This window comes from Oryctolagus cuniculus, chromosome 8 (genome assembly GCF_051225735.1).
Source record: "Oryctolagus cuniculus isolate XC-2025 breed Fujian yellow rabbit chromosome 8, ASM5122573v1, whole genome shotgun sequence".
In the NCBI taxonomy this organism is placed as follows: Eukaryota; Metazoa; Chordata; class Mammalia; order Lagomorpha; family Leporidae; genus Oryctolagus; species Oryctolagus cuniculus.
In genome coordinates, this window is record NC_142874.1 from 74,822,974 (window position 1) to 74,843,876 (window position 20,903).

Below are 20,903 nucleotides of genomic sequence, written 5' to 3' on the forward strand. Positions count from 1 at the left end.
TTCTTAAGGTAGAAAAACTATGCTTAAGCCAACCACCAGTCTAAGAAAGCAATTAACAGGGTTGTTCTTGAACATTTGGACTCTAGAAATCAGGTATGCTCTAGAAATTAAGGTGGAATGGCAAATCTTTTTCAGCAGAATAGGAGCCATTTGAACACAGTAAGAAAGGAAGATAGGATCACCAAAACAGAAAGAACTAGAAGTTTGAGATGTAAAAAGACAGAACTTATGTGTAAAGGTAATGAAATGGTCAGATATAAAAGGCAAAAAACAGTACACCAAAGGATAACAGAGACTACCCCTAATGAGTTTGTGTAGACATAGGAAACAATGATTCAGGTGTTATCAGATCAGAAACTGAGATTTATGTGCAAAATCATCTAACAAAGAATGGCAAGATATTTAAGAGCAGATTGAAGTGCGGACCTAATAAGGAATGAAGATCCAGTAAACAATAGGCAAGTGTCTTCTTAGTAGACTTATCAAGGCTCTACATATTAATAGGTGTACCAAGTGGATTCAGAAAGGCAGGAATTATGCAATAGGGTATATTAATGAAGACTTAATTAATGCATCTTCCAGGTGCTATTAAGTGAGCTTCATGATAACACAGCTACTGTATGTAGAATTCAGTTATGACCTCTGTCCTGAGAAACAGACTCACAAAATCTATGAAAATGGGATTCTAAGAAAGTACAGGGAAGATAAGGTTATTCTAAAACAATATTATAACTATTAGACATTATTATTGCTATAGTGACTACTATTATTGCTACTGTTATTAAAATGGTATCATGAAGGAAAATGACAGATGTAGCCTGTTTTCTGCTTGGATGATGAAGGAGGTAGGATTTGTATAATCTTTACCAGCCAATATCTCATTTGATACCTCTTATTATGGGGAGAATCAGAAAAAGATCAAGTAATTCTGTCAGAAGAATAAACAACTGGGTCCCAACAAAGAGCAAAACTTGGATTCAGGAAACAGCACTATCACAAACTAAATATGCAAGTTACCTCATTAAAAATCCACCTAGTTCTCTTGAAAGGGGTATAAGACAATAAAAATCAAATGCGCTTGTCATTTTTTACTACTCAAGCCCTGGCACATTTAAAAACAATGGAAACACAATGTTAAGAATCAGAGTGTACTTGTGGTCCATTTTCCATTGCTAAACAGAATACTTGAGACTGGGTAAGTAGCGAAAAGAAGTTTCTTTAGCTCATAATTCTGGAGACTGGAAAATCCAAAATCAGTGGTCACTTTTTGTGAGAGCTTTGTGTTGCATCTTACTTAACACGGTGGAAAAGCAGAAAGTGAACTGGTTCAGGTAGAAGAGGGAGGAATCAAAGGCAAGAAGACTATTACCTAGAGGGGGTGGTGTATGGGCTACTACAACATGGCAGATAGGGGATAACTAGTGTGGTGGCAACTGGGAAGGCGACACGGCTCCTGGGGGACAGACCTGATAGAATTCATGGAAGCAAAGCTGAAAGCAGCACAGAAGTAGGCACAGCAGCCCCTTTGCTGGGAGACAGAGGCAACCAAAACGGAAAATGATTTGGTTTTTTAACATCCAGTTAAAATGGATAGAGAGTACTTGGAAGATACAGAACCGCAGTTTTAGGAGGAAAATGAGACTGGAAATACATATTCGAGAATCACAGATTAAGGCTAATTGAGAGTTTGTAAAAAGAGAAAAATAGTAACAAAAAAGACAAAACTTCATGGTTGCCTTAAGGAATTTGAAATTAAAACCAAAAAAAAAAAAAATATACAATAAAGGATGACAGAAATGGGACAATCAGCAGAGGCCAAAAACAACAGCTAAGATCTATCACAGAAACTTCTTGTGGCCAGTATTGTAGCATAGTGGGTAAAGCCACTACCTGCGATGCCAGCATCCCATATGGTGTCAGTCTGATTCCTGGCTGCTCCACTTCCAATCCAGCTACTTGCTAATGGTCCTGGAAAAGCAGTGGAAGATGACCCAAGCTTCTGGGCTCCTGCCACCCACATGGGAGACCCAGATGAAGCTCCTAGCTTCAACCTGGCCCAGCCCTGACAGCTGCAGCCATCTGGAGAGTGAGCCAGTAGATGGAAGATCTCTCTTGTTTCTCCCTAATTCTTTCAAATAAATAAATAAATCTTTTTAAAAAGAAAAAAAAAAAAGAAACCAATTTTAAGGGTAGGGAAACTAAAAAATATTAAGGGTGCTTGAAGATATTCTGGGAAATCCAAAACACAGCAACTCTCATCATTTTAATTTATTCCTATATTCAGCTACTATTAGAGTAAAATGCCAAACACTGTCCTGGGTCCTGCTAAATAATGTTAAACAAGGCAGGCTCAGACCCTACCTTCTTATAGAGTACAGTTTAGTAAGGAAGTCATCTATTAATGTCTATTTATCAAATTGAGCAAATAATTATAATTTCAATGAGTACAATAGGGGAAATTCTAAGTGTCAGGGAGAGGGCAAAAGAGAGGAATCTGATCTATTGAGGATAGTAGCAGAGAACAAAGGATGGTTTCCCTGGAATACTTCATATACAAAATAGTCACATGCTCTAGCACTGCTATTAGACCTGGAGTAGAGTGATACCATTGTTGTTGTCATCCAAAAAAAGAGGCCCAGCCAGAACTCAGTTTTAAAAGAAAAAAAGTTATTTTTCTGAAGAGCTTTTATAATCAGTGAATTCTGGAAATATTTTGTACAAATGTTTACCAAGAAGGAGACATCATCAAAAGCAATGCGTGGGCACACTCTAAATTGTTTTTAATGATGTCTGACATATATGAGTGTTATAAAAGGCAATGTGTATTTTGGCTCCAGTTTCTGGAATAAACATTTATCACTGTAAAAAATATTTTCCTTTGGAAATCAATATTTTGGTTCTCAGGACTCAAGTAGGGTTTTGTTTAGAAATTATATTCTTTTACTTACTAACATGGAGGACAGAAATCTAGAATAGTAGCACAACGTGCCAAAAATCATTAATTGAATCTGTCTTTTTACTGTGTTGCTCTTATCTATTTAATTCATATACATAAAATTACCTAGAAAAAAAAAGATAAAGCAAAGGCTTCAAGAGCTAGCCCATTTAGTAAGTAACAAACTTTAAAATCAATTTATTTAAGAATTCAGGATCAGAGATTTCAGCCATTCTTGAATATTTTAGAAAATAACTGATTGAATTACTATTAAGACCTCTCTGTCTCTCTCTCTCACTGTCCACTCTGCCTGTCAAAATAAAAAAAAATACCTTCAGAATCTGCTTGGGATTGCTTTTATTGATTGGAATGTTAAAATTTATTTTTATAAAGCAAAAGTTGGGTTCTTTTTAGGAATCATCATTGAGAAATAGGCTAGATCCAAATGTCTTAAAAGTTTATGGGAGCTGGCACTGTGGCATAGTGAGCTAAGCCTCTGTCTGTGGCGCGGGCGCCAGTTTGAGTTCAGGATGTGCCTCTTCTGATCCAGCTCTCTGCTATGTCCTGGGAAAGCATTGTAAGATGGCCCTCGTGCTTGGGCCCCTGTAACCGCATGTGAAGCTCCTTGCTCCTGGCTTCAGATTGACTCAGCTCTGGCCGTTGCAGATATTTTGGGAGTGAACTGGCAAATGGAAGACCTCTCTCTCTCTCTCTCTCTGTAACACTACCTCTCAAATAAATAAAATCCTTTTTTTAAAAAAAAGTTTATTTATATAGCTTCAGGTTTCAGGATGAAATTAATCTTTTATAAGCCAATACTTGTTGAATTTTGGTATAATATTAAAGAAGAATTTCCACAATCATCTGAAAAAGTTATTTAAAAAACTCTCCTTTTTCTAACTGCATATTTGTGTGAAGCCAGATTTTCTTCATATATTTAACCAAAATACCATACTGCAAACAATAAAATGCAGAGGCAGTTGACAGAATCCAACTGTCTTCTAATAGATTGTACATTACAGATATTTATAAAAATGTAAAACAATGCTACTCTTCTTATGTGCATGCTTTTGTGTTTTTGTATTTAGAAAAACAGTTACATATGTTAACATGTATTTTATTGTTATTTTTAAATCGGCAAATAAACAGTTTTTAGAATTACTGTGTTAATTTCTTTTTTTTTTAGCTTTTATTTAATGAATATAAATTTCCAAAGTACAGCTTATGGATTACAATGGCTCCCCCCCCCATAACTTCTCTCCGACCCACAACACTCCCCTTTCCCGCTCCCTCTCCCCTTCCATTCACATCAAGATTCATTTTTCAATTCTCTTTATATACAGAAGATCAGTTTAGCATATATTAAGTAAAGATTTCAACAGTTTGCACCCACATAGAAACACAAAGTGAAAAATACTGTTTGAGTACTAGTTATAGCATTAAATCTCAATGTACAGCACATTAAGGACAGAGATCCTACATGAGGAGTAAGTGCACAGTGACTCCTGTTGTTGACTTAACAAATTTACACTCTAGTTTATGGCATTAGTAATCACCCTAGGCTCTTGTCATGAGTTGCCAAGGCTATGGAAGCCTTTTGAGGTCACTGACTCTGATCATATTCAGACAAGGTCGCAGTCAGAGTGGAAGTTCTCTCCTCCCTTCAGAGAAAGGTACCTCCTTCTTTCACCTGTTCTTTCCACTGGGATCTCACTCGCGGAGACCTTTCATTTAGGTGGTTGTTGTTGTTGTTGTTTTTTGCCAGAGTGTCTTGGCTTTCCATGCCTGAAATATTCTCATGGGCTTTTCAGCCGGATCCGCATGCCTTAAGGGCTGATTCTGAGGCCAGAGTGCTATTTAGGACATCTGCCATTCTATGAGTCTGCTGTGTATCTCGCTTCCCATGTTGGATCGTTCTCTCCCTTTTTTATTCTATCAGCTAGTATTTGCAGACACTAGTCTTGTTTGTGTGATCCCTTTGGTTCTTAGTCCTATCATTATGATCAATTGTGAACAGAAATTGATCACTGGGACTAGTGAGATGGCATTGGTACATGCCACCTTAATGGGATTGAATTGGAATCCCCTGGTATGTTTCTAACTCTACCGTTTGGGGCAAGTCAGATTGAGCATGTCCCAAATTGCACATTGCTCTTGTCCTGACTGTTGATGTACAATGTAATACTTTATCCATTTTAGTATTTTTTTTTATTCTAGTACTACTGGTTGAACTCTGTAATTAACACACAATTATTCTTAGGTGGTTAAATTTTAACTGAAAAGTGATCCCTGTTAGGAATTTGGAAAACATTATGCTCAGTGAAATAAGACAGTCCCAAAGGGACAAATATCATATGTTCTCCCTGATCGGTGACAACTAACTGAGCACCAAAAAGGAAACCTGTTAAAGTGAAATGAACACTATGAGAAACGGTGACTTGATCAGCCCTTGTCCTGACTGTTGATGAACAACTTAATACGTTATCCCTCTTAGTATTTTTTTTGTTTGTTCTACTTAATATTATTGGTTGAATACTGTAATCAATACACAGTTATTCTTAAGTGTTGAAACTTAACTGAAAAGTGATCGCTGTTAAATATAAGAATGGGAATAAGAGAGGGAAGAGATGTGCAATTTGGGACATACTGTGTTAATTTCTAGTGTAATAAATACCAATAGAACCTGCATAAACAAAAGTTCCTTGAAGGTCTCACATAATTTTTAACAATGTAAAACGGTCCTAAGACCCTGAACACGGGTAATTTCTGTCCACCTTATTTACTGTTCATCTTGGACCATTCTTGAGATGACTTGAGCACAACACACTCATGACAGTTCACAGTTATTACACTGTACCTTTCACTGAGTGGTTTGTGTCAACACCATGCCAAGAATGAACAGTACATTTAAATACTCATAAAAACATTACCCTATAAAATACTTAAAACATATTTGTATATTTTGTTTCAGATTTTTCCCATATTTTGTGTGTATGTGTATGTTTGTGCATGTGCAATCAATAAGTGACTTAACTGCAAGAGATCTACGTAAGAAAGAATTTCAGTTTGGACAACTTTGGATTCTTAAAGTCACTGGGATTTAAGTAAGAAAGCTATTTTTGAAATCTAAGTGTTAATTTCCTTAAATCAAATGTGAATTGCCCTATATGCTACAGTAACTAAGTTTTGAATGTGAAACATGGCTGAGTCACAGATCTGGACATCCAATCTTAAGAGTGTTAATATACAGAAGGTATTCTACTAAAAATATTAAAATACTCTTACAAATTTGAATAGGGAAAAATGACTTCTCATGGTGCTTTTCAGTATTTGCATTACCAAGAATGTAGTTTATTTGTTTGTTTGTTGAGTTTTAAAAGTATTAAGAATGTGTTTTTCAAATTTTGATTAGAAGTCCACTTACCTCACTGGGTCTCTAACTTATCTGTCAATTTGTCCTTAAAAACAAACTTAACAAAATAATATGATCCCATATATTTACCAACCCTGGAGTGAGTAAAAATTTAAGAAGTATTTAGCAACAAATGTTTCTTAAATTAAAGATCATCTGCTTTTAGTTCTTCTTAGCTGCCTTATCATCCTTAACTACTGTAAATGAAATTATACATTGATTAAGCAGATTGAAATGTTTTAAAAAGAGACAAAAATTGGCAGAATTGATCATCACAGGATAAAGTTGAAAAGGATCAACTGCATAATTAATAAATAAACTGATTGATTTTTTCACCCACTTTACAAAATATTCAAATTAGTACTTCTGATTATGTAATCTGTTTTCTGAAAAAATAAAATAAGTACGTATGTGGCTTCTTGAATTAATTATTTCAGGTATCACTGAATACAGAAATATTATGTTGAACAATGGTTACATTGAACAATAAAATAATTTATGAGGTTTTATTTTTAAAATCATGCTACATTTAAATTATTTCACTATTTTTATATATCTTAGATTAAATGAGTTGAGTTGTGAGAGAAACGAAGTCAAATTATCATTGTGACAATATACATTGTTTAGAAATTTTAATTTTAAATTATTTCTTCTTGCTTTCAAAGTTGTCTTGCATACTACCCATTTTTAATCATATGACTATGAACTGAAAAGGCATCAGATATGAAAAGGCATTTATACTCTAATATAAAGGTACTGCAAACAAGAAGTACAAGAAAAAGTGAATTTGTCATTGCATTTTCAACTTAAACAATGTGAACCTAATAATTATTATTAATAAGGAGTATACTTTACAAATATGAAGAATACCTATGAAAAACATATACATTTTAGATTTTTAGATTTTATCAAAATCACAGTTTAATTCAAAGAGATGTGAAAATTTTGGACTTCAAATAATTCTATTTGCATGCAGATAGATATTCTCCCAGGCTGGGTAGAGTCCCTATCATGTTCATTTCAATACAGATATATACAGCATTTACTTCAGTTCACAAAGTGTGGGCATAAAACCATCTACAGAAGCTTTTCATAGGGTTTAAAAGAGTTCTAATCACCCATGCCAACTGCACTCTTTTTCACACAAAACTGCTTTTGAAAACAACCATTCATTTGCTAAAACAAGGCATCTGCTGTTAAGGAGATTGATTATCCTGGGGCCTGACCTAATTGGGAGATTAGATATGGTACTCTACTCTAGGTGGCATGGTCTCTAGAGAAAAAACAAAATAATATTTTAAAAAGAGCAAACTTCTTTTGGACTCCAGTGCACTTTAATTTAACTTAATTTTCTTTTAAAGAAACAAACAGTTATTGCAAATGTCAGGCTGATGAAAATATTGTCATGAGTTACAAATTCATTGAATACATTTGATCATTCCTTTAGTAGCATATACATATTCACTCTAACCACATAAACCAAACATTACTAAAGAAATTACTTTTTTTCATCACATTCCATTGAGTTAAGATGACTATACTGATACACACACACACACACACACACACACATCTTGCCTTTTGCTGATGGGATCATTTCAGTGTTTTCTTTTACCTCCTCCCCTCCCACAAACACAGACATCATCTCATTGCTGTGGTTAATTGCATTTCTCTTCCTAGCCTTTGACAAGCAGACCTTTGTTAATGCTATTCACCAATATATCAGACTCAGGTCATCCATCCAAAACATGACAAAAGACCCATATGCTCATGTAAATTGCATTCTGCAAAAGTTCTGCTCTCTTCCTCTTTGCAGATACAGATTCATTACCCCCTCCCATTTTTGGTCTCTCCCTTTGTTTTCACTTAATTTGTCATGCCTGAAAAAAAGGGCTATTCATAGGCTGTAAGAAACACTACACTCTGTTTACATAACAAATCAAATAATCAAGTTAATTATGAAGTTACCTTATTTTTTACATAAAATCTGAAAATGGCCTACTCCTATTGATTGTCAAAATGGTTGCATTTTCCATAATGAAGATTTATTTCAATTCATGTTTTTTATCCCTTTTGAGCTCTGGAGATGAAACTAAATATAACTCTCCTCCTTGAATGAAAAGGAAGAAACAATTTTCATGTATAAATGTTCAAGCAAAAGTGTACCACTAAATTATTCATTAGATAATTCAATTATAATCAATAAGTCAATTTAATGCTTGATGCATTCTTATTGCCTTCAGTACAATTTGCATAAAGCACTAACTACTCAGAATTTCTACCTTCTAAAACCTTCTGTAATTTTAAAACCATTTTAAGACACTTAGAAACTACTAAAATAATCCCCTTTCCCTCCCCCCCAAAAAAACAAAACCTTGTATTTAAGAAATACAAACTTCATGCATTTCACAAGTACAACTTTAGGAATATAGTGATTCTTCTTACCATATCCACCCTCCCACCCACATTCCCACCCCTTCACCTCCTCCTTCTTCCATTCCCAGTCCCATTCTCCACTAGGTTCCATTTTTGATTAACTTTATACACACAAGACCAACCCTATACTAAGAGTTCAACAATTTGCACAGAAAAAAAAAAAAAAAAAAAACCTGTTCAACAGTCAGACAAGGGCTATTCAAAGTCATTGTACCTTGAAGTTAATTTCACTTTTTTTTTTAGAAACTTAATTAACTTTAAAGAAGCACCCAAGAAAGGTGCATCTTTTGCAAGTACTTAGACATAATTATAATATAACTCTTTGAGGACAGAGGTCCTGCATGGGAAGTTAGTGCACAGTGACTAATTTGACAATTAACACTCTTTGTATGACGTCAGTGATCACCCAAGGCTCTTGAGATGAGATGCCTGGGCTATGAAAGCCTTTTGAATCCACAAATTCTGTCAGTATTTAGACAAGGCCATAAGCAAAGTGGAAGTTCTCTCCTCCCTTCAGAGAAAAGTACCTCCTTCTTTGATGATCACCTCTTTCCACTAGGGTCTCAACCACCGAGGTCCCTCATGTAGGACATTTTTTGCAACTGTGTCTTGGCTTTCCATGCCCGAAATGCTCTTGTGGCCTTTTCAGCCAGACAGAATGTCTTAAAGACAATTCTGAGGTCAGAGTGCTACTTATTGCAGTTGTCATTCTATAAGTCTGCTGTTTGGACTGCTTCCAATGTTGGAGCATTCACTTCCTTTTAATTCTATCTATTATATAATAATTCTCTTAATGAAAGGTTATTGTTGATTCAAATGGCATAGGAAACATACCATATGTGTGTAGATACACCTATATTCCAGATTCAATACTTCTTTCAATTAATTTTGCACTGTTTATGTATTTTCACCTCAGACATTTTAATATTCACTATTTGTTGAGCATTAAGTTGCCATAAGAGAAGGCAGAAATAGATAATTTATAGCAAAACAGTTTATTCATATATAAACCTACAGCAACATTTTGGGTATTTTAAATAAAGCATAAAGATCAAACTAGTACACATAAATCTGTGACCTTGTAAAGATTTTCAAATTTAATTAAAATTAAGTAAAAGTCTAATGAAATGTCAAGAAACTTACAGGGTTATAAGCACTACTATTTTTTTAAAGATTTATTTATTCATTTGAAAGTCAGAGTTACACACAGAGAGAGAAAGAGAGGTCTTCTGTCTGCTAGTTCACTCCCCAATTGGCTGCAACAGCTGGAGCTGTGCTGATCCGAAGCCAGGAGCCAGGAGCTTCTTCGGGGTCTCCCACGTGGGTGCAGGGGCACAAGGGACCATCTTCTACTGCTTTCCCAGGCTACAGCAGAGAGCTGAATTAGAAGTGGAGCAACCGGGAATTCAACTGGTGCCCATAAGGGATGCCAGCACTACAGGCGGCAGCTTAACCCGCCACACCACAGCGCCAGCCCCACTATTTTTATCTTCCACCCACAAATAAAACCAAACTAAATTGAATATGTCATCTGCTAGTCATAGTATCAAAAAAAGAAGAAATACTGTGCTTATAAGAGGACATAAAACACCAGTAGCCATTAAATACTAGCAAATTATGGGATATACCAATAACATTAGGAACTGAATGACAGAGGCCATCAGTTTACTGGAATTCTCTGTGATGAGGTTTCAGTGGACCGGTTACTCTGAATAAAGTCAGAACAGACAGCAAGAAAGCTCAGACAAAAAAGAACAATGAAGGCAAAGCAAATAGGGCCAAGAAAAAAGAACAGAAGCTAACAATGAAAATTTGAATGATTTAAAGGGGTAGAAATCAAAGACAGCAGAAGATGGGGGAAAGTAGGAAAGAAACTATGATAATGAGGCCAAACCAGGGAGTTTTCCTAGAAATTAGGGTATTCTGGAGTTTAAATTGTGATTCATAGTGAAGTCTTGATTGTTTCAGGCAGGGGGAGGGGGAGGAGGAGGGGCAGAGGAGGGGGAGAGGGAGGGAGAATCTTCCATTTGCTGGTTCACTCTCCAAATGGCTGCAACAGCCAGAGGTAGGCTGATATGAAGCCAGAAGCCAGAAGCTTCTGAGTCTCCCAAGTGGGTGCAGGGGCCCAAGGCCTTGGGCCATCTTCCACTGCTTTCCCAGGCCATAGCAGAGAGCTGGATCAGAAGTGGAGCAGGGGCAGGAGCTGTGGCATAGTGGGTAAAACCATTGCCTATGGGGCCAGCCTCCCATATGGACACGGGTTTGAGTACCAGCTGCTCCATTTCCAATTTAACTCTCTACTATGGCCTGAAAAAGCAGTGGAAGATGGGCCAAGTCCTTAGGCCCATGCACCTGCATGGGAGACCTGGAGGAGGCTCCTGGCTCCTGGCTTCAGATTGGCACAGCTCCGGCAGTTGCAGCCAATTGGGGAATGAATCAGCAGATGGGGAATCTCTCTCTCTCTCTCTCTCTCTCTCTCTCTCGCCCTCTCTGCCTCTGCCTCTCTGTAACTCTGACTTTCAAGCAAATAAATAAATCTTTAAAAAAAAAAAAAAAAAAAGTGGAGCAACCGGGACTAAAATCAGCGCCCATATGGGATACCGACGCTGCATGCAGAGGCTTTACCTGCTACACCACAGCACCAGCCCCTGCTTGGAGATTTAGAGAATCTACAACTCTCCTTTAGTAGTACGGTTCTTTTTCATGGATCTAAGTAGGTTTTCTCCACACAAGAATTTGCGGGGCTTTTACTTTGTGCCTTGAACAGACTTCAGTGGGAAACAGATGGTGTTCAAAAGTCCATGACACTTCTTCCCACTAAGAAGAATGTATTTTCTTCACAGTATTGTTCTGGCAGAGGCCATTATGAGTCATAGCTCAAATTTCTACATAGGTATAGAGGTCAGCCATCAGAACTACACAGATTCTGTATCTACCTGGGAGATGCAACATGCAAGGAACACTGCTATCCCCAACCCAGGTTGTCTTAATCCCTGATCAATATGGTTTCTGCATACATCTTTTAAACCAGTGGCCTCCATAATGGAATAAATGCATAAAGCAATAATTTGGGGGTACAGGAAAAAACATTGAACTCTGACTTACATTTTCAACTTAATCCAAGAAAACAAATTAAATTTTATCTAAAAATTTTAAAAATAGATTGACACTGCAAACTTATATAGTCTGTATGCCAGCAAGTCACAGGTCACAATTGGTATCGTGAAAAAATGAGGAGCAACTGTTCCAGACTTCTTACTGGCCCTTTCTCTTTGCAGGAAACAATCAGTACTGTGCTACTTAACAAGAATTTCAGGAAAATTAACACTCATTATTCCTTTTTTTCCTAAGGAAAGATGACTCCTTAAAGTGAATCAGTAAATGTTTTCCAAAAATACTCATGCCACTGAGAGAGCATATTTGTGTCCACTTTTTTTAAAATAAATCTTCCCATCTACACAACTGAAAAACTTAGAAATAGATTTCTCTAAACTGTATTTTTTCTAAATAACAAATTAATTCTAAAATTAAAATGTTGAAGATATTTAAATCATTTTTCAAAAATAAATTCAGATTTTTAAAAAATACTGAAGTATATTCACTGTATCAGACTTAATTGAATCATTAATGTATTTCATAAAAGTAAAAATAACATGTTCTAATGATATAAGAATGAATTCTTAAAACAGTTCTTTATATCATCTTTCTTTTTTAACAACTGAATATGATTTAAATTTATATATATAAATAACATCTAATACTGGAAAATGTTTATAATTTAGAAACAAGTAATATATATTCATACAGGCATATTCATTAATTGCTCACTCACTAATGGAATACACTAGTTTTGACAACAAGATATTTGAGAGAGAAAGAGAGAGACAAAGAAAGGTACGTTCACTTTACCAAAGTCCTTCAGGCTCCCAGGAGACAGAGGCAAGTGTATCAGGGGCATAGGTACTTAAGACCTGCCCTTCTAATACTCCTGATCTATTCCTAAGGTAAGTAGTCATTCTAGGAGTAAAAACACATACTTACGTAAGTTTCTAAAATGTCTAATTTCTCAGCTACTGTAGTATTTTTGGATACTGGTGAGAGTCAACTATAAATGTCTTATGAATTCAATGGAGATATTCTCAAAATTAGCAAGATTTTTATAATTTTCAAAATAAGAATAGCTGAAAATTAATGAGGCCTAATATTCCAAATGCAAAAAGGAAACTATCTTATTAATATAATCAATTAAATTTTACAAACTCATAACCATATTTAATATTTAATCATCAAAACTCTGTGAATATATTTAAATTTACCCAAATGCTACAGATTATTGTTCTTATACTAGAGTCTGCAAGAATATCATTGAAAGTACAACAATTAAATATAACTTTGTTGAGTTTTTTATTATAATGTAACAGAAGGTAAGAAATATATATATATATCCTGATCATCTGAAAGATTATTTAAAGTAGAATGGCTGTCTATTTCAGTGAAAAAGTTAGCATCTGTATTTACAACTATATTAGGACTAAGAAATCATAAAAAAGATTCCATTTTCTTTTTAATTCACTTCATCTCCAAATTTAAGTCATAAACTCTGGAATTCAATAAGCCTGTTTTATTATTGGTTGAAGTAAAAAAGGATTATGTAACTTATGCAAGAATTAAAAACAATGTCATATTCAATTTATAAGTGAAAGTCTCTAGCACAAATAATGGAATTAATGTGCTTGACTAGTGACTAATCCAGAACCCGATAAATATGGCTTGACTATTGTATTGTTCAAGTGAGCTATAAGCACAAACCAAGTTGCAATAAAACTATTCCAGCTGAAAAAGCCAAGTTTATCTAAACAGAAAAACTTAAGTGAATTAAAGGTGATTTTTCATGTTTTCAGAAAGTTTTTTCCCCACAAATATTTTATAAAATTGTACTAACAAATATTTGAGAAAGACCTAAATTTGTAGCCTATTTTATATATGAAACTCTTAAAGAAAGGATTTTTCTACTTACTCAAATAACACCTTAGTTTTGTGATTAGGTAGTAAATATAACAGAACTAGTTCACTCATTTCATATTAAATAATCAAAATTATTCCTAATATACTATGTTAAGAAGCAATCAACTAAAAATGCACTAGACATAAAATATCTACCCAAATTTAATGCATAGTTATAAAACTGACACACTAAATTTATTTTTATTAATTTTAATATAACTAAGGTTTAATTCTTTGTAAGAGCTGTGTATTGGTAACTTCCATATGAAACTGTTCTGAGCTTCTCTGAATTTAAACTATATTTTAAAATATATTATGTTGTCATATTCAAATGATTGTGGTACCCAGTTTTCTCATATATAACACAGACATATTCTAAACATATTTTATATATACATGAAATATATATATATATAATCTCCTATCATATATCTATATATTCAACCTCTGGGAACTAAAGATGAATAAGTTACCATCTACCTTTGAAATGATAATGTTTTGGTATCTAACATAGTTGATCTGTGAGACTAATTGGCTATATATACCAACACAACAAAATTATAGAATATCAAAATAAAATAATAATAAAACATGAGAATGCTTTTGATAAGAAACTTTTTTCATTATTACAATCTGTAGATTTAGTAATGTTTTCAAGAATATTAGTGCTTAACTTTTACTAAATATAAAGCTCTAATATCCTAGATCATTAAAATATGAATTCTGCTAGCATGTAGATATATTATTAAGATATTGTTTATTAAGAAAACGTTAGGATTCAAATTCATTGTATTATTTATGAGCATGCAAACCATGATCAAGGAGTTCTTAGATGCAAGTATAGAGGGAAATGGGATTTTAGGATGTGTCCATTATACAATTTAACACAAAATAAATCTTAAGTAATCAGAGTAGAAAATTATTGATTTAATTCTTGCCTTTCACATAAAATTAAATTAATTTATATAACAAGTAGAATGACATTGTTTTATAACAAAATCTTTTTAATAAAAACTTCCTAAAATTGATACAATCAAATGCTTTGTGTGAAAAACGATATTTTTTTCAAAATTTGGCAGATGTTTTATTAAAATTGCTCTAAAGTATCTACTTATGTTTTATCAGCTTTAGAATAAACTGCTCTGTTTTAAGATGCTGGTCTCAAGAATAAAGTAACTCCTGGCTTCTGATGCAAAACTTTCATAAGTCTATGTGATTCAATTACTTATAATGTTTTCTTTTTTGTGTAAGTAATTAATATGCAAATGTGAATGTAAGTATATAAAACATATATACAATTATATAATTTTGAAATCCATGCACACTTTTTCATAATACAAATCTGCAATGAACTTTGTGAAGAGCCTTTGCATGGATTTCAGAATTTTTTGCACCCAAATAAACTTTTAATTAAATGCTCTATGAACTCTGTGAAGTACCAATATATGTTTTTCATTATGTGTGTGTAAATCTGCTGCTGCTTTCCCAGGAGTATTAGCAGAGTGGTGGATTGGAAGTGGAGAAGCCAAGTCTTGAACCAGGGCCATTAGGGGATGGTAGCACTGCAGGCAAAGGCTTAACCTGCTACACCACAATGTCCACCCTATTTCTCCTTACATTTTAAATTAAACTGAAGCCTACACATGCTGGAGCCCAGGTCTTAAAAGGTATATCACAGGTAAACACTGCCATCTTCTGGCAGTTTGAATTATTTGCATATCAAAACAACATATTTGTTAGTCATTTTCTGGACAAGATGTGTGTACAAGTTATTGTGTAAACCTCTTTAGCCCAAATTCAGTTAATTTTTTCAACATAACCTTTAGAAAATTAGAGCATTTTCCAGCATGCCTTCAAATAATATATTTAAAAGAAGAGTAAATCAGGAACGCTATATTCTCTAACAAATATTCATTCAACGATATATTGACCCTTAACTACATAGCCATTCTAAGCATCAGTTTCCACATATATAAGATTGTCCAACCAAGACATTAATTTCATTCTAAAATTCAATTTGATTCTAACTTTAGAAAACTTTTTGAGTATTTGTATTTAGCATCCTAAAGTGAAATATAGGCCTGTTTGTGGCACTCTTGAATTATATGAGTTTCACTGGTTATGTACTTTGTATTTTCTTCAGAAAAAAGTCTTTGTTTTGTTTCCCCTATACAAACACCTTTACACATTAAAAATATTTCACTGAATTTTTGTGAAGTAAACTGAAGTAACTAAAAACAAATTTTTAAGAAACATTCTGTAAATTTAAGTGTGATTTTGGTTAGATGGGGTCAATGTCAAACCAAATGACCAAAAGTTAATGGGAAAGAAGTAAAACCAAAGTTTCTAGAACCTTAAGTGTTACTGTTTTAACTAAGAACTAGAACAAGCTGAATATGAAAACTCTTCCTATCATAGTGTAGACCAGTACTACCTTGTATTGCAGACTTGATACCTTGGCCATATCTGTATTGCTATTTCATTCTTATTCAATATCAGTCATAAATCTGATTCTTGTTTCAAAATATCTTTATATGATGTATCCCTTCTTTTAATCTCTCTGTCATTCATTTCATTCAAACTCTCCATTTTCTCATCCTACATACTCAAGGAACCATCAAAGAGTGGTTTTCATAGGCATTTGGAATGCTGGATAAAACATGTCATTCCCTATATTCCATACTGCATAACAGTACTATCTGAGAGAAATATAGCATGAGTCACATAGCTAATTTTAAATATCCTGGTAATCACATTCAAAATACTAAAAAAAGAAACAATGGGAGATCATTTAATAACAATAATAATGATTTTTCTATTATTACCTACCTGCAATAATTTATCTAATGCAGGTAAAATGTCTTTTTCATATTTATTCAATTAGAAGCCTAATAATGTGATTATTTTACATTCATTTTCTCACGTTGTCTTTAAAATTAGATATTTCACATTTGCAGCTTATATCAGTTTAGACTAGTATATTTCAAGTGCTAAGAACTGAGTGAATGATTATCAAATTGAATTGAATCCATTCTGGGGAAGACAGAACAAGAGTTAGGAATTTGCATAGTCAATCCAAGTAATCCTTCTACATATGCAAGTCTGAGGATCACTATTTCAGAATACCCTGTATACAACCCATCCTGGTACCCTCTCCTTTTCGTGCCGAGGAAAAGCACTAATTTTCCAACATGGCTGACAACTGCAATACCCACAGTGATCTTTAGCTATTTATAGTATCATCATAATAAAATTATCATGACGGACACTCCAACTCCAACTTCCATCATGTATCTGATGCCATGATGCTTCCAACATTAAAAAAAAAAAAAAAAGACAACAAAACACATGATACTCAAACCCTACCCCAAATTCAATTAAACTTCCCCCAGACACCACCCTCTATGTCACTAGATCAGACAGAGGGAAGATCTTGAAAATTGTTGAGTGCAGCTCAGTCTTGAGCAAGTTCACAGTCCCTCTCTAGGTGTGTACTTTTGCTTTGCACACAATTCATTCTTATTCTTCTGCTAATCTTTACCCATGTCTCATCCTGGAATTCTTCCTTGCATCAAGTTCTTGTTTCTGATGCAGATGTCTAATGATCTCTCAACTCAACAACACCACAACAGGACCTCTTCTTCAATTAGCTGTGATGGATTCTCAAAACTTCCAAAAGGTGGCCCCATTAATCCATCCAATCTACTTTCCATTTAGAAAGCATTTTGGTTTCTTCCATGAAGTTTTAGTAGGTAAATATTCAAGTGATCATTCAGTCAACAAATATTTGTACAGAACCCAATTAGTGAAATGACAAATCTATGTGTCTTAAAGAAAAATAAAAATGGAGGTCACCAAGAAGAGCTGCCTATAATCACATAACCAAAACGCGTCATCCTAAAACACAAGCTCTAATCATAAATACAAAACCTAAGCTTTATTATCCTGACAGCGTGATTCAGAGGAATTAAGCTGGTCAGATCTACACAAATTAGCTTAAATAGATGTTCACCTTAAAATCTTGGGTGCTGGCATTTTGGCATAGCAGTTACAGCTGCTGCCATTCCACATGGGTGCCCATTCACATTCTGGCTGCTCAACTTCTTATCCATCTCCTTGCTAATGGCCTGGGAAAAGCAGTGGAAGACTGTTGGAGTGCTTGGGCCTCTGCCACTGACATGGGAGACCAAAAGGAAGCTCTGGGCTTCTGGCTTCGGCCTGGTCCAGGTCCAGCCTTTGTGGTCATTTGTGGGGTGAAATAGCAGATGAAAGATCTCTTTCTCTCTCTCTGTCTCTCCATATCTCTCTGCTCTTTCTCCCTGTCTCTGTAACTCTGATTTTGAGAGAGAGAGAGAGAGAGAGAGAGAGAGAGAGAAAGAAAGAAAGAAAGAAAGAAAGAAAGAGGGAGGGAAGAAGGGAGGGAGGGAGGGAGGAATAAAATAGAAAGCAAGCTTAATGTATAGCAGCCAATCATGAAAAAGAGCAAATATTTTCCACTTTATGCTTTACAAACTGTGAGAGAACTGTTGTATGGCAAACTTCTTAACACTTTAAGTCTCCTGGAATGGAAAACTATACCATTCATATGACAATAAACACTTAGATTTATCTTACCTTGGTATTTTGACACAAGAAAACTCGAAAGGTCTACCAGAAACCATTACGTAATTATCAATAATAAAAGCCATGCTCTGAAGTAGTGCTATGAGATGCCATGAGAATTCTTAAGAGCAGATCCATATTCTCAAATAGTATGAGCAAGTCAAAGGAAATTTAACAGGACATTTATATTAACAAGTGGTATAAACATAATTGGGAATTTGAACAGAGAATATTTACAAGCAGAGGAAACACATGACAGAAAGCCCTGAGATAGAAAAGAACATGGAGTACCAAGTTACTAAAAGGAGCAGAGTAGGAAATTATTTTGAAAGGGGCTGCCCAAATAGTACAGAAACCAGATAAGGCCAAATAGACGAACCTCCAATTTTCCTTTCCTTTAAAAAAAAAAAAAAAGATTTACTTATTTGAAATTCAAGGATAGTGAAAGAGAGAGAGCTTCCATCACTGGTTCACTCCCCAGATGGCCACTATGGGCATGGCTCAGCCAGGGGCTTCTGCTGGGTCTCCTACATGGATGGTAGGGGCCCATGTACTTGGGCTCATCTTCCACTGCTTTACCAGGCCATTAGCAAGGAGCTGAATTGGAAGTGGAGCAGCCGGAACATGTGTCGGTGCTCAAATGGGATGCTAGCATCACAGGTAGCTTTACCCACTACACCATATCAGCCCCCGTTTTCTTTTTATAAGAATACATATGTAAATAAAGTATTACATCGTTCTCAAAAAGCATAGACCATGCCTTCTAAACCTTCTTACATCTTCCCATAGAGAAGTACAGATACTTAATGCATCCTTTATATGTAGAAAAATGATGTGTTTTGTCAGCCTTTTAAATTCTAGAATCTCCAAGTGATCCTAAGAATTATTTGCATCTTTAAATAACTTCCAAACTATGTTACTACAAGACCCAAGAAATTCTTTCCTGAATGCTGTTTTAACATGAAGTTTCTTAGAAAGAGAGCAAATTTTATACAGAGAAAGGTGGACACCACACTCTATTAGTCTGATGGCAAATTCTAGTCCTACTTTTAAGCTCCCAGTGGAAGGGATGAAGAACATCCAAGTTTCTTTCTCCTTACCCTCACATCACCTATTGTTCCTAATATCAAAGATTGCAGTTTCTACACATACACACAATAAAGGATATGAGGAAAATATTTCACTGGGTTATATTAGCCTATTACCGATTATGTTCGTGTTTAAACTTCAAATGGTGCAAAATCTGATACATAACACTAATAGAATGCTAAGATGGAGGCCCAAATTCCAAGCCCCTGAAGGGATACATCCAATATAATCCCTTTGCCTTGAGTTTGGGCAGAACCTAAAACTATAAGGGGAATATCACTTCTGTGATTAGGTTAATCAATAGGGAGGTGATCTGACCTACTCAGGTGAGCTCTCCCAAAGATCCAGGGTCTCCCGAAAACCAGAGACTGGAAATGGGAAAAGACATGTGGCAAACACGCAAGACAACAAACAGGGACCTCACTCCAACAACGGCGAGCAATGTAGTTCTGCCAGCCAACAACCAGGGAGTTTGGAAGGGGACCCCAAACAGCAGATGAGACCACATATGCAGACCTTTGATTTTAGCCTTGTGTGACATCGAACCTACGCCATGCTCAGTACCTACATAACTGAGATAACAATTGGTGTTTTTTTAATTTAAGCCACCAATTTATGGTACTCTGTTCCGAAGCAATAGAAAACACACACACTCAAGCATTTCTCATATACTTAAATAACAGTATGCATATGTCTGGCAGATAGGAGAGTTTTTCAGACTTCATTTTACATTTCAGACTTGATCTCCCTAGATGCTTTAAGAATCCTTTCACAATGGACATCAATGCTACTTGTGCACTACCTCCTTAACACTTCTCATCCTATTGAATTTGCGAATGAAAATTCAGTGAGTTAATTCTTCAGTGTCGATGGGCCTCTTCTGTGAGGTTTAGGCCAGCCCCCTAAAGATGGATAGAAAGGACAGAACCTGGAGGAGGTCTCAACCGCCCCTGTGACGGAAGGCCATACTTCCAGACAGATTTGGCAGGGGACAGAAAAGCAAGATGCGGTTTGTCGCTTTAATCTCTAACTCCGTCTCTCCGGAAAAACCGCGTTCCCACAAAGACACCAGGCCTGCCTAAACTACTTGGCAGCTGCATACTTTGTTCCTTTAAAAATCCCCCAAGCGTGCACTTCTGGTTGCTTCAGGTGCAGCGGCCAGGCGGCTCACAACAGTTTGACAGTTATCTCTGAAATTTAGGAAGTGCGCCTCTCTTGGTCACTAAAGCCACAGGTCTACGAAGCGACCATTTAAACGCAGACCTTCCACCTTCTTTGCGCGGCCAAACAAGTACCTGGGCGACCACGCCAGAGAACATCTCCCAACACCACATCAGAGCGTAGAAACTCGGAACCTGGCGACCAAGTTCACCAACTGCGCCTGCGCAAAGCGGCCTTGTCGTTCTCCTTGCCCCCCCCCCCCCG

At 35.5% G+C, this 20,903-nt stretch overlaps 1 long non-coding RNA gene across 1 annotated transcript; it reads right to left on the bottom strand.

Annotated features, from left to right (window-relative positions):
* Positions 1-9,762: 9,762 nt before the first annotated feature.
* On the bottom strand, positions 9,763-20,897 carry LOC138843499 (uncharacterized). Its single transcript, XR_011378263.2, has 2 exons — positions 20,774-20,897; positions 9,763-10,148 (listed from the first exon to the last, which is right to left on the bottom strand). It is a non-coding gene; the product is annotated as an uncharacterized LOC138843499 (long non-coding RNA).
* Between the last annotated feature and the right edge of the window lie 6 nt (positions 20,898-20,903).